The sequence below is a fragment of the Scylla paramamosain genome, chromosome 48 (genome assembly GCF_035594125.1).
Source record: "Scylla paramamosain isolate STU-SP2022 chromosome 48, ASM3559412v1, whole genome shotgun sequence".
Classification (NCBI taxonomy): Eukaryota; Metazoa; Arthropoda; class Malacostraca; order Decapoda; family Portunidae; genus Scylla; species Scylla paramamosain.
Window position 1 is genome coordinate 466,232 of NC_087198.1, and position 14,801 is coordinate 481,032.

At 44.5% G+C, this 14,801-nt stretch overlaps 1 protein-coding gene across 1 annotated transcript in view; it reads right to left on the bottom strand.

The window, feature by feature from the left end:
* The window catches only part of LOC135095166 (uncharacterized), a 96,740-nt gene that overhangs the window by 55,001 nt on the left and 26,938 nt on the right, over positions 1–14,801 (bottom strand). The window contains exon 4 of the mRNA XM_063995955.1: positions 9,899–10,041. The gene's annotated coding sequence lies outside the window, so the exon portion shown is untranslated. The remainder of the gene's footprint in view (positions 1–9,898; positions 10,042–14,801) is intronic.

Here is a 14,801-nt window from a genome sequence, read left to right on the forward strand (position 1 = left end):
TAAATGGTTTATTAATAAGGCAGTTTACAAACTGAAAATGTACAGAGGGGGTGGGAAAATACTTAACATTAATCCTGAAGCTAAGCCTAATCTAAAAGCGAAATACTGTTGATTGATGGCTCGCACCATGGTGGGAATCGCGCTGAGTCTGTCCCGGTCCGTGCGCGGCGCCTTTAGGGGCGTTATCTTGTTGTGGTGTCTAGAGGCACGGACCAGGTGAGGTGCGTCAGGATGTGTCTGAGGCGTGGATGATGCAGAAGTCCCATTCCAAACTTCTCCAGAGCCTCTCGGTGCCTGGTGGATAGTCTGGACGTCTGAACAGACTCAGGGTGGTCAGGGCTTCATCACAGGTGGTGTAGGCAGGGACAAAGATGACCCTGCACGCCCTCTTCTGCACTCTCTCCAGCTGGAGCTGTTGAGTGTGTGTGAGGGAGGAGGACCACGCTGGGGAGGCGTACATGAGTTTGGGGAGGATGAAGGTGAGGCACACTCCCCTTAACTCGTCTGTCAGTGTCCCCAGCGACCTGAGTCTGCGCATCATGTACAGCTTGTAGGTAGCGGATCTTACGGTGCTGGCGACATGCTGCTTCCAGATCAGCTGGTCGTCCACCGTGACTCCGAAAAGCACATCCAGAGGCACATCGGACCACCTGGAGGGGGTGAGGGCCCACTGTGAGCTGGGGAGAGGGCACTGGTACAGAGGAGGTACAGAAATGCATCACCACAGTTTCGCTGTGGTTGATGGTCATCCTGCTCTCCTCCGTCCATGTCTGCAGTCGCTCCAAAATGACTTGGAGTGGCGAGTAGTCCGTGTTCCTGTTGGAGACTGGGACGCCCACGGTGCAGTCGTGCACATACTTCCAGCCATGGGGGTGTCAGTGAGGGCGTCGTTAATGAGGAGGAGGAAGCATAGTGGGCTCATCTTGGTCCCCTGGGGGAACCCACATGTCAGCTGTTGGATATTAGAGACAGAGCCTTGATAGCGAACGGCCTGACGCCTCCCTGAGAGGGTGTTGGCTAGCCACGCTACCAGGTTGGAAGGGAGACCCAGACTTATTGCCTTGCTGAAGACAACAAAGTGATCAACAAGATCAAAGGCTTTTTGAAGTCCACAAAGGCAATAGCTAGAGAGGTGTTTCGCTTGTCCAGGTGGCTGTGGATGAAGTCAAGGAAGCTGGTCAGGTAATGGGAGGTGGAGGTGGCTTTAATATTTCCAAACTGTCTGATATCCACGGTATAACAAGTTTTGGTGTAGGCCCAGTCATACACAAAATCTTCACAAATAAAGCTAGGGATGGGGGTGATAGAGACTGGCCTGAGGTCACCGAGGGACTGTGCACTGGAAGCTTTGCGGATGGGAGAGACGTAAGACGTCTTCCAGTCCGCGGGGCAAGAGTGTTGGGAAAGAGAAGCGTTTATTATGGGGCATAGCGGTGTTGCTGGCTCTTCCCATATGGGAAGGTCAGTGGGTGTGGTGGATCTTGGTATCTTTAACTATCCTTGGTATCTTGGTATCTTGGTATCTTTAAGTATCCTCTTAAAAACATCTATCGCCTGGACAGTGGAGGGAGGGGAGGGAGCGGGAAGATGGGCAGGAAGTGGAGTGGTGTGGAGGGGAGGGCAGGTGTGACAGATAGCGGCAAAGTGGTCGTTCATCTCCTGAGCCGCGAGATTAGCAGGAAGGTGTGAGGTGCAAGGAAGAGATGAAGTGTGCTTTTGTAGGCCACACAAAGCTTTGCTGCTAGCGAACCACTGTCTGTTGTTGGCCTGCTTGAAGTGGTGTTTCTTGTCCGGGTAATAGCTTGACTTGGCAGCCTTAATCTCCCTGATCCCTCTGTTTCTTAGCTTCCTGTATAGGTCCGGGCAGGAGTGGAACGACCACGTCCGCTGATGCATGAGTCTTTTAATGGGGGGCGTCATGCAGGGGACATCAGATGTGTTCACTGTGACGCTCTCGGCTGGGAAGTAGTGTGGAAGGCTTCTGTGGTGGTCGCGACGTAATTGTGCCATTTTGAGTGGATGTCCTCCACATCCAGCACCTCGGTCCACGGGTGTTGTGTCACCCACTGCCCAAACTCCCTCATGGCTGAGTCAGGCATGGGGCGGTTGGTCTTGGTGACAGCTGGCCGGGGGGTCGAGGTGGTGGGTGTGGGTGTCCACAGTATGGAGAGGTGGGTGCTCCGTCCCAGCACGGAGGAGTCGCCCTATTCACGTGACACTGGAGAGTCAAGATCAACGGAGCGACATCTTGCGAGTGGCGAAGAACTTGAAGGATACAGGAAGAGACTTTGAACGGATTTACGTGAAGAAGGACGTTCATCCGGCGGCGAGGAGAGAAGTGACAAGACTGAGGACCCGAGAAGATGAGGAGAAGCAGAAACCAGACAACCAGGGAGTGGAAATTACGTATGACTGGCGGCGGCGAGTATTGCTGCGTGTTGTGTTGTGACTGATAGGTATTTCACAAATTTTGGCATGGAAAGAATTGGAATGGACAATTGAAAATATGTGCTTGTAATATCTGTGGTGTGAAAAATAAGCTCCAAAGCCCTGAAGTGATAAATGTTGCTTTAGAATTTGACATGATATGGATCACTGAAATTAAGTAACGTTAATTAGTAGCTTGCTTGGTTTTGATTTATATATGAATAAAAGTAAACAAAATAGTCGGAGAGGAGGAATTATGATGTTGGTGAAGTGTGCGTTGGTGCCATATATCACATGTGCCAACATTGCAGCAGAAGGACAAACATGGGTCGAGCTGTCCTGCTGCCCTGGGATGAGGCTTGGCGCCATGTATATCCCACCGGTCGACTCGCCCTACCACGACCCGGCGCTGCTGTGGGAGGGGCAGGTGACCGACTGTGACGGTGCCATAGTGGTCGCTGACTTGAACGCACGTGTGGGTTGCCTACCAAGTAGAAATATAAACGGAAAGAGATGTGAATATAATGGTGTGAAAGATCTTATAAGTAATTGCATGGGCCGGACAATACCCAACATGTGTGAAGAGAAAGAAATGGTAGTTGCTAACCATTTGAAATATGACGGAAAGCAGCGAGGAGGGAATTTATCTTTTAGGCGTAATGATCGCTGGACATCGGAGATCAACCTGTGTTTATCGACCTGTGTTTAGTTAAGTATAGCAGTTTGAATGTCCTGAAAGACTTATGTACACGCCAAGTTATGTCGTGCTCAGATCATGCGCCACTCACTCTAACAATTAACACTGACGTTTTTAAATGAGTAATGCCATCACGGCTACTTGAGCGCGCCAGTAACTTGGGTCGGACGTTCACACACAGTCCCTAGCTGCACCACTAATATCGCGACAGGCCTGCACCATGACAAAGTGGATATAGAAGCGTTCGTGACGAGGATGGCGCTGTGTGAGCCGCCAACCCTGGGCGTGGTGAATGAGGAAAGTGTGCAAGACGTGGTTAAGGAAAGGTGCAGGGAAGTTAATGGAATAGCAAAGGAGTGTAAAAAGACGAATGTCGCGCGTGAGGGAAGTGTAGACCTAAGAAGGAAAAGACTCATGGAGGAAAATGACTGTGGGAAAATTTGGAAAGCAATTAACTGGAAAGATGAAATTAATAGTAATGAAGGCAGTACCCAGCCTACTGAGAGTCAATTTAAGATTTTTTTTGAGGAATTGTTGAATCCAGTGATGGAGGAAGTTGGAGAGGTAAACTTTGAGCAGGCACCAAGTATTCCCATTGTGGATGATCCTTTCACGTTTAGAGAGGTGGAAACAGCTGTGAGAGGGATGAATAAAAAGAAAAGTTTTGTTGGAAAAGGTCCTGCCCTATTAATGAACTTACCTATGAACTGGTTGATGTTTTTTCTTACAATGTTCAATGTAATTTTTGATAGTTTGTGTTTCCCACTAGCCTGGTGCTATAGTAAGTTAAGTGTATTATTTAAGTGTGGTGATCGCATGCTTTGTGATAACTACAGAGGTGTTAGTATAATGGACACCCTAGCTAAACTCTATGACACACTTATTATCAATAGATTGAAAATGTGGATGGATGTGGACAATTGTCAAGCAGGAGCAATGGAGGGAAGAGGATGCCTAGAGCAGATATTTACACTGAGATTATTGTGTGATTATGTAAAATACAAGAAATTGAAGTTATATGTATTATTCATAGACTATCGTAAAGCATACGATAAAGTACCGAGGTCCAGGCTGATAGAATGCTTAAGATCAATAGGATGTGGAAGAAGGATGTTAAAAGCAATTTATGTTATGTATCGCTGCACACGTAACGTGCTTAAGAGTGCCACGGTGGAGTCGTCAGTGGGAGTAAGGCAAGGCTCACCTTCCAGCTGTCTAATGTTTGTGATTTACATTAACCAGATGATTCGTATGCTGAAGGAACAAATAGCAACTAACAGCTACTTGGGCGCACTGCACACAACATCTCGGGATATGTGCATCAGGAAACTCAGAGTTGTCATCGATTATTGCAATGATTATGGAATTGTTCCTAATGAGGACTAAATTATTTTTTTTGTTTGAAATATCACTCGTTGTGATAAAGTTCCATTAAAGATCGAGGAACACGTTATTAAGTACTGTGACAGATACAAGTTTTTAAGGGCCTGGTTTACCGACAGCGGTTGTATGAAGGACGTGGTGTCACTACACGAGGCAAAGTGTCAGTCAGTCGTCAACAAATTTTCTATAATTCGTGCCTCGAACCCTGATATGCCTCAGTGTTATAAGTGACTTGTTTTTGACGCGGCTGTGTTGGCTGAACTGAGATACAGCTGCAAGACGTGGCTGACAGACGGCTGTGTGTCACTCACCAGTCAGTACAATAAACTTATGAAATGTCTCCTGGACGTGACAAATAACACAAGCTCAAACTTATGTCGTGTTGAATTGAGAATTAAGCCAGTTTACCATACTGTCTGTGCCCGACGGAAACGTTTCTTGGAGAGGAAGCTGACTCTATCTACTCGACAGAAGTGAACCATTTCATGTTGTATTTAGTTGATGCAGAGAAGCTAACACCCCTGGTTATAAGTTTATCCAGAGCGCCATACAGTATGATAATCATGTAAATCCTCTTGACAGAATAATTAATTTAATTACCAATAAGCCACAAGACGCAACAAAGTATCACACATATAAAACAATATTGAATTCTAGTCTTGGTGTCCATAATATTTATTCAGATGACACAATGTCCCTGATTTTACACGTTTGGCGTTTACTAGAATTCGACTGATGTCTCATGACTTAAAGATCGAGACCGGCCGTTGGAGTCGCATCTCGCGGGACTTGCGCGTGTGTGCATGTGACGGGCAGGCAACACAGACTGACCAACATGTACTGCTGGAGTGCGTACTGACGAGACAGGTCAGCCAAAAATATATGATAAGCAAACAAAATTTAGACGAGTTATTTAAAGAAACAGAAGACGTAAATGTTTTGTGTAGGTACGTGTGTGAACTGTTGAATAGTTATAGGACCTAAAAAGAAAACAATACTTAATTAGAACTACCTATTTCATTAATATTGGTCAAATTGTGTTAGACGTTATGCTGAGTTATGTATCTATGTTAGTTATAGCATTACTGCTAGTAAGTGCTTGCTAATGCTGGTTACTTTGCATCGCCTAATTCTTAAACAATACTTAGGTGAAAGTGTTGTTATTTATGTTTGTAAATGTATGATTCTTTATTTGGACCACTGGCAAATTTTGTACCTTTCACTTTACTGTATGAATAATTTCTTTGGTCAGTAAAAGTAACTAACTATCACGTTGGGCGGCGGGTGACCGGACCCTCGCATACGACGCAGGAGGTAGTTGCGTTCGTACGTTTGCACGGCAGCACACATTATCCTTTATGTGTCGACACGCACTCGCTAAATGTGTTCAAAAGTGCAACAATCTCACCAGGGCGAGCCTAAAACTAAGAGTTGAAAACTGAAAAAACCAAGGTCACTATCAATAGGGGGCAGGGAAGGCAGGAAGGCCAACATGCTGGCCGAGGCTGCTCTAGAGAGCTTAAGGTCACACGTCCTTCCCGTGTGAGGTGTGTGTGTGTGTGTGTGCGTGTGTGTGGGAGATTACTCATTTCATAATGGGGTTTCTAGCGTGAGAAAAGTAAAAAAGCCTATTAGATTTACAAATGTTGACGAAACGGTATTTCTGCATAACGTTCAGCTATTAGATGTCCCAATGATAATGAACAATATGAATGATGATATCAGTAATGTGACAGATATAGTATATCAATGTGCTCGTAGTAGTGGTAAGCGTGAAGCCTGCGTACAGGATGAAAACACTACTTTAGAGAGGTGGGAAACACTGGTTGAGAACAAAGATGATCTGCAACTCTGGAGGGCTATAAATTGGAAGGGAGAAGTTGGTGGTGAAAATAATTCAAATGTGTGCCCATCTGTTGATGATTTGAAAGATTATTTTGAAAGTAAGTTTAACCCTCTCGACAATGTGAAACTTACTGAATGTGACTTTTCCACCGATGTGTCTATACCCCTGTTAGATGACCCTATTGACCCATTAGAAATACAACAACAAGTGAAGCAATTGAAACCAGACAAAGCTTCAGGTCCTGATGGCGTATCACCCGGTATTGTTAAATTATTGCCAGTACAATGGATTATGTATATGTGTGTTTTGTTTAATAATATATTGTACTCTGGTAGTTACCCATTAGCCTGGACAAATGCAAAGTTAGTTCCAATTTTTAAGGGGAATAAGTATAATAAACAGTATTGCCAAGGTGTACGACATGGTGTTGTGTGCGAGACTGAGACAGTGGTTTAGACCTTTCAGGGAGCAAGCTGGTGCTCAGGAGAAGAGAGGGTGTGTGGAGAACACAGTGGCTCTCAGGTTGTTATGTGACATGGCTAGGAGGAGGAAATTAACTCTCTTTGTAACATTCATTGACTTTTCCCAGGCCTATGACAGAATACCTAGACATAAATTATTTTATTATGTGTTACGAAGATTGGGATGTGGCTCAGCTATGTTATGTGCACTTATTGCTATGTATACTGTGACAGAAAGCTTGGTCGGAACAGCGGTGGTCTTAATAACTCTAGGTGTGAGGCAAGGATCATCCACCTCATGTTTACTTTTTATCATCTTGGTTAATGACCTTATAAGACTAATTAAAGAAGGGTGTGGACATGATGGATTTTTACAATGGCTACATATACTTGTACTAATGGACGACACGGTGCTATTATCGACGACGAGGGCAAATATGATGAGAAAGGTGTCTTTGTTACAAGATTACTGTACAGAATATGGCATGAAAGTTAACCAATCCAAGACAAAGTTTTTTGTGATAAGCGGCAGTGAGAGGGATCGTGAACCTTTGGTGGTGGGCGACTTGGTGGTGGAACATTGTGACACATATGCGTGTTTAGGGTCACCGTTTACCAGCGATGGTTCAACCACCTCTGCCGTCAAAGTCCATGCTAATAATAGGATGTCACATGTGTTAAAGTTTGTGCCTTTTGTCACAAAAAATAATGATATTGCGTTTGTGATAAAGAAGCGTGTATTTTGATGCAGCTCTCATGTTATCACTAATTTATGGATGTGAATCTTGGATAGGGGCTGATCTGAAAACGATGGTGAAGTTGTACAATTGGTGTCTAAAAAGATTATTAGGAGTGAGAAAACTAACGTGTAATGACATTTGCTACGTGGAGCCAGGGTATCCACCTTTCAAGGACTTAATCAGGCACAGACAACACAAAATTTTATATAGTATGTGGCATGAGAGGTCAGGATATGATGATCCATTAGTCTTCACAATTAGGATAAAAGTGAAGTCTAACACTCCAACCAGTCGGACCGTCAGAGAGATGACCAACACGAATGTACCGGACCTGAGCTTGGTAATGAAGAAATTAAAAGATGACATGGTAAACAGTAACTCCTCAAGACGCACAACATATAAGGATATTAACCCAGATTTATTGGTACACCGTATATATACAGTTAAGCACGCAGGAAATGATATTCATAGAGTATCATTCACACAGCTTCGAGTAAGTGGGCATAGTTTAGCGTGTGAGACTGGCAGGTGGAATCAAAGAAACAGAGGTCGACTGGAAGTGAATGAGAGGCTGTGTGTGTGTGTGGAGGGTTACAAACAGATAGATATGTAATGCAAGATTGTCAGTTAACACAGCAACTTAGGGATCAATACCAGTTCTCCACTTTAGAACAATTGTTTGGGGATCAGTTTACGCCAGAGATCATGTGTAAGATTGTTCATAACATTTTGACCATATATTAAAGAAGTAATAAATCATACTTGATTCTAATAGGTTTCACACGACTGTGGGATTAGTGAGGATTCGATAATTATGGTAGTGCGTAGATGTCATGAATATGATTGTTTATATATATTTTATAAACAAGGGTCCTAAGAATAGATATTTCTCCAGTGTTTGTGTTTAGCTCGTTTATTTTGTAATAATAGACTTCTAGTAACTAATAGACGATTGACTACAGTTAGGAAGTGATGATAATTTAACATTATCTTGTAGATTATGTAATACTATTATGTACAATCCATTGGTATTACCTGTTTGCTGTGGTACATAAAATATCTATATCTATCTATTTATCTATCTATCTCAGTGTGTGTGTGTATGTATGTGTGTGTGTGTGTGTGTGTGTGTGTGTGTGTGTGTGTGTGTGTGTGTGTGTGTGTGTGTGTGTGTGTGTGTGTGTGTGTGTGTGTGTGTGTGTGTGTGTGTGTGTGTGTGTGTGTGTTTGTGGGCGGCCAGAAGCCGCTACTGGCTTAAGTGGGACGGGAAGGAGTGGATGTCAGGTGGTGGGGAGAGAGGTGGGGGTGGAGAGAAGAGGCATCACGTACTGACACAACAAGATGGCGTCTGTCTGAGAAGGTGGCAAGTGTAGTTTCCCGGGCCAGCGGCATGATGGGACTAACAAAACACCAGCAGGAGGTCTTTCTATACACAACATGCACATGTACACAACACACGTGTGGCTGTACACCTGGCGGCTACTCAACACACCTGGTACACTACTGGTAGCACACTTCAGGGAGGGCTTGGCCAATCCTGGTTATCTTGACCACCACTAAGTCTTTGAGGAGGAACACAATGCGATACACACGCGCACCACACAAGATACGCCGCCACACTGGCTGCAGACTGAGCGGCGTCCCTTTGGCTCAGTGTTTCCAGGCCGTTCGGTACTTGAGCGACACACAAAGGTCTACCTAATATACAGGGACTTGTTCAACCAACGAACACACTCATATCCACAAAAAAAAATAAATAAAATAAATAAAATAAATAAATAAATAAGTAAGTAAAAATAATCAAATAATTAAATTAGATTAAATTATTAAAATTACTATTGCTTCTACACTTACTACTGCTATGACTACTACTACTACTACTACTACTACTACTACTACTGTGTGTGTGTGTGTGTGTGTGTGTGTGTGTGTGTGTGTGTGTGTGTTTGTGTGTGTGTATCATATTACTCATAGCAATCATAGCAACAATATAACAGCAAGAACTACTACTACTAATATTACTACTAATACAATTTCTAATATAAATACTACTACTACTGCAGCTGTTTTTGCAACAATTCTTAGGCATTATTATTAATATTCACATAGTAGTAGTAGTAGTAGTAGTAGAGGTAGTAGTAATAGTAGTAGTAGTAGTAGTAGTAGTAGTAGTAGTAGTAGTAGTAGTAGTAGTAGTAGTAGTAGTAGCAGTAGTGAGAAATCGTGAACACTACCTCTACCACTACAACTACTACTACTACTACTACTACTACTACTACTACTACATAGGCATGCTATTAAAGGTCATGAACAGTTCCATCTGGTACAAACTTAGCTGTGTCACCTTGGTGGATCCCTGTCAAAGTGTCTTCTGAATTGTCTTTGCACTTCTTTGACATTTTCGTGCCTCCAGTAACACTTTATGACAGATGTTCTTCCTTCACAGCTTACTCTTACTTCTGACATTATAGTTTTGCCCAACTGTTTCTGAAAAAAAAAAAAAATCAGTGAATTATAGCTAGTCAAACAGTGAGTATATTTTTGGATGACTCTCTCTCTCTCTCTCTCTCTCTCTCTCTCTCTCTCTCTCTCTCTCTCTCTCTCTCTCTCTCTCTCTCTCTCTCTCTCCCTCTCTCCCTCTCTCTCTGTCTGTCTGTCTCTCTGTTTATACAGATAGATACAGATAGATAGATGTACACAGGTACAGACTTGTGCTTGTGGAGTATAAATGTAAGAGCATGAAGCACAGTGTGTCTCTCCCCACAGGCACCTCCCGCCTCACGCCTTGCTTCCTCCCGTCTCCCAGAGTCTACACACCTGCACTCTTGAGGTGAGTACACTTACTCTTTTCTTTCCTGGTAATTGTTTTCACTGTGTTTTCTATTGCACACACTCAGAAAGTAGAAAATGAGGCACTAACGAGGCAAGACTATATACCACAAACACTAAACACAATAATAATAATAAAAATAATAATAATAATAATAATAAAAATAATAATAATAATAATAATAATAATAATAATAATAATAATAATAATAATAATGATAATAATAATAAATGGTTTATTAATAAGGCAGTTTACAGACTGAAAATGTACAGAGGGGGTGGGAAAATACTTAACATTAAACATGAAGCTAAACCTAATATAGAAGCGAAATACTGTTGATTGATGGCTCGCACCATGGTGGGAATCGCGCTGAGTCTGTACCGGTCCGTGCGCGGCGCCTTTAGGGGCGTTATCTTGTTGTGGTGTCTGGTGGCACGGACCAGGCGAGGTGCGTCAGGCAGAAGCATGTGTCTGAGGCGTGGATGATGCAAAAGTCCCCTTCCAAACTTCTCCAGAGCCTCTCGGTGCCTGGTGGATAGTCTGGACGTCTGAACAGACTCAGGGTGGTCAGGGCTTCATCACAGGTGGTGTAGGCAGGGACAAAGATGACCCTGCACGCCCTCTTCTGCACTCTCTCCAGCTGGAGCTGTTGAGTGTGTGTGAGGGAGGAGGACCACGCTGGGGAGGCGTACATGAGTTTGGGGAGGATGAAGGTGAGGCACACTCCCCTTAACTCGTCTGTCAGTGTCCCCAGCGACCTGAGTCTGCGCATCATGTACAGCTTGTAGGTAGCGGATCTTACGGTGCTGGCGACATGCTGCTTCCAGGTCAGCTGGTCGTCCACCGTGACTCCGAGAAGCACATCCAGAGGCACATCGGACCACCTGGAGTGGGTGAGGGCCCACTGTGAGCTGGGGAGGGGGCACTGGTACAGAGGAGGTACAGAAATGCATCACCACAGTTTCGCTGTGGTTGATGGTCATCCTGCTCTCCTCCGTCCATGTCTGCAGTCGCTCCAAAATGACTTGCAGTGGCGAGTAGTCCGGGTTCCTGTTGGAGACTGGGACGCCCACGGTGCAGTCGTACAAACACTTCCAGCCATGGAGGTGTCAGTGAGGGCGTCGTTAATGAGGAGGAGGAAGCATAGTGGGCTCACCTTGGTTCCCTGGGGGACCCCACATGTCAGCTGTTGGATATTAGAGACAGAGCCCTGATAGCGAACGGCCTGACGCCTCCCTGAGAGGGTGTTGGCTAGCCACGCTACCAGGTTGGGAGGGAGACCAAGACTTATTGCCTTGCTGAAGACAACAAAGTGATCCACAAGATCAAAGGCTTTTTGAAGTCCACAAAGGCAACAGCTAGAGAGGTGTTTCGCTTGTCCAGGTGGCTGTGGATGAAGTCAAGGAAGCTGGTCAGGTAATGGGAGGTGGGGGTGGCTTTAATATTTCCAAACTGTCTGATATCCACGGTATAACAAGTTTTGGTGTAGGCCCAGTCATACACAAAATCTTCACAAATAAAGCTAGGGATGGGGGTGATAGAGACTGGCCTGAGGTCACCGAGGGACTGTGGACTGGAAGCTTTGCGGATGGGAGAGAAGTAAGATGTCTTCCAGTCCGCGGGGCAAGAGTGTTGGGAAAGAGAGGCGTTTATTATGGGGCATAGCGGTGTTGCTGGCTCTTCCCATATGGGAAGGTCAGTGGGTGTGGTGGATCTTGGTATCTTTAAGTATCCTTGGTATCTTGGTATCTTGGTATCTTTAAGTATCCTCTTAAAAACATCTATCGCCTGGACAGTGGAGGGAGGGGAGGGAGCGGGAAGATGGGCAGGAAGTGGAGTGGTGTGGAGGGGAGGGCAGGTGTGACAGATAGCGGCAAAGTGGTCGTTCATCTCCTGAGCCGCGAGATTAGCAGGAAGGTGTGAGGTGCAAGGAAGAGATGAAGTGTGCTTTTGTAGGCCACACAAAGCTTTGCTGCTAGCGAACCACTGTCTGCTGTTGGCCTGCTTGAAGTGGTGTATCTTGTCCGGGTAATAGCTTGACTTGGCAGCCTTAATCTCCCTGATCCCTCTGTTTCTTAGCTTCCTGTATAGGTCCGGGCAGGAGTGGAACGACCACGTCCGCTTATGCATGAGTCTTTTAATGCGGGGCGTCATCCAGGGGACATCAGATGTGTGCACTGTGACGCTCTTGGCTGGGAAGTAGCGGTGGAAGGCTTCTGTGGTGGTGGCGACGTAATTGTGCCATTTTGAGTGGACGTCCTCCACATCCAGCACCTCGGTCCACGGGTGTTGTGTCACCCACTGCCCAAACTCCCTCAAGGCTGAGTCAGACATGAGGCGGTGGGTCCTGGTGATAGCTGGCCGGGGGGTCGAGGTGGTGGGTGTGGGTGTCCACAGTATGGAGAGGTGGGTGCTCCGTCCCATGGGAGGCAGCGGCTTGGGGAGCGAGTACTGTGTCACACACAGAGTTGTCATCGATTATTGCAATGATTATGGAATTGTTCTTAACGAGGACAAAATTATTTTTTTTGTTTGAAATAACACTCAATGTGATAAAGTTCCATTAAAAATCGAGGGACACGTTATTAAGTACTGTGACAGATACAAGTTTTTAAGGGCCTGGTTTACCGACAGCGGTTGTATGAAGGACGTGGTGTCACTACACGAGGCAAAGTGTCAGTCAGTCGTCAACAAATTTTCTATAATTCGTGCCTCGAACCCTGATATGCCTCAGTGTTATAAGCGACTTGTTTTTGACGCGGCTGTGTTGGCTGAACTGAGATACAGCTGCAAGACGTGGCTGACAGACGGCTGTGTGTCACTCACCAGTCAGTACAATAAACTTATGAAATGTCTCCTGGACGTGACAAATAACACAAGCTCAAACTTATGTCATGTTGAATCGAGAATTAAGCCAGTTTACCATACTGTCTGTGCCCGACGGAAACGTTTCTTGGAGAGGAAGCTGACTCTATCTACTCGACAGAAGTGAACCATTTCATCTTGTATTTAGTTGATGCAGAGAAGCTAACACCCCTGGTTATAAGTTTATCCAGAGCGCCATACAGTATGATAATCATATAAATCCTCTTGACAGAATAATTAATTTAATTACCAATAAGCCACAAGACGCAACAAAGTATCACACATATAAAACAATATTGAATTCTAGTCTTGGTGTCCATAATATTTATTCAGATGACATAATGTCCCTGATTTTACACATTTGGCGTTTGTAAGAATTCGACTGATGTCTTATGTAGGTACGTGTGTGAAGTGTTGATTAGTTATAGGACCTAAAAAGAAAACAATACTTAATTAGAACTACTTATTGCATTAATATTGGTCAAATTGTGTTAGACGTTATGCTGAGTTATGTATCTATGTTAGTTATAGCATTACTGCTAGTAAGTGCTTGCTAATGCTGGTTACTTTGCATCGCCTAATTCTTAAACAATACTTAGGTGAAAGTGTTGTTATTTATGTTTGTAAATGTATGATTCTTTATTTGGACCACTGGCAAATTTTGTACCTTTCACTTTACTGTATGAATAATTTCTTTGGTCAGTAAAAGTAACTAACTATCACGTTGGGCGGCGGGTGACCGGACCCTCGCATACGACGCAGGAGGTAGTTGCGTTCGTACGTTTGCACGGCAGCACACATTATCCTTTATGTGTCGACACGCACTCGCTAAATGTGTTCACAAGTACAACAATCTCACCAGGGCGAGCCTAAAACTAAAAACTAAGAGTTGAAAACTGAAAAAACCGAGGTCACTATCAATAGGGGGCGGGGAAGGCAGGAAGGCCAACATGCTGGCCGAGGCTGCTCTAGAGCGCCTAAGGTCACACGTTCTTTCCTTTTCCATGTGTGTGTGTGTGTGTGTGTGTGTGTGTTATAACAAGAGAAGTGGCATTAAAATACACATAATTTACTGACAAGCATTGCACGACAACATTACTGCGGTGATTAAAAGTACTCCTGTAAAATACTACATGGCATCATACAAGCCAGGCAGAAGGGGAGCGAGGCCCAGCGACCTTGAAAACACCTGAGTGACTGACAAGAGGCATAAAGAGAGAGAGAGAGAGAGAGAGAGAGAGAGAGAGAGAGAGAGAGAGAGAGAGAGAGAGAGAGAGAGAGAGAGAGAGAGAGAGAGAGAGAGAAAATAGTGCACTGTACAATTTTTTGTTTATTTCCGTGAATAAATTACGGTGTCCATGAATAGTATTTTTCTCTGTAATCCTGCACACACACACACACACACACACACACACACACACACACACACACACACACACACACACACACACACACACACACACTGATAACAATAAAAATAATAAAAAAATATGAATCAAGGAAAGATGGTAAAGCGGACACTGAGTGTTCCAAGGAAGTAGTAGTAGTAGTA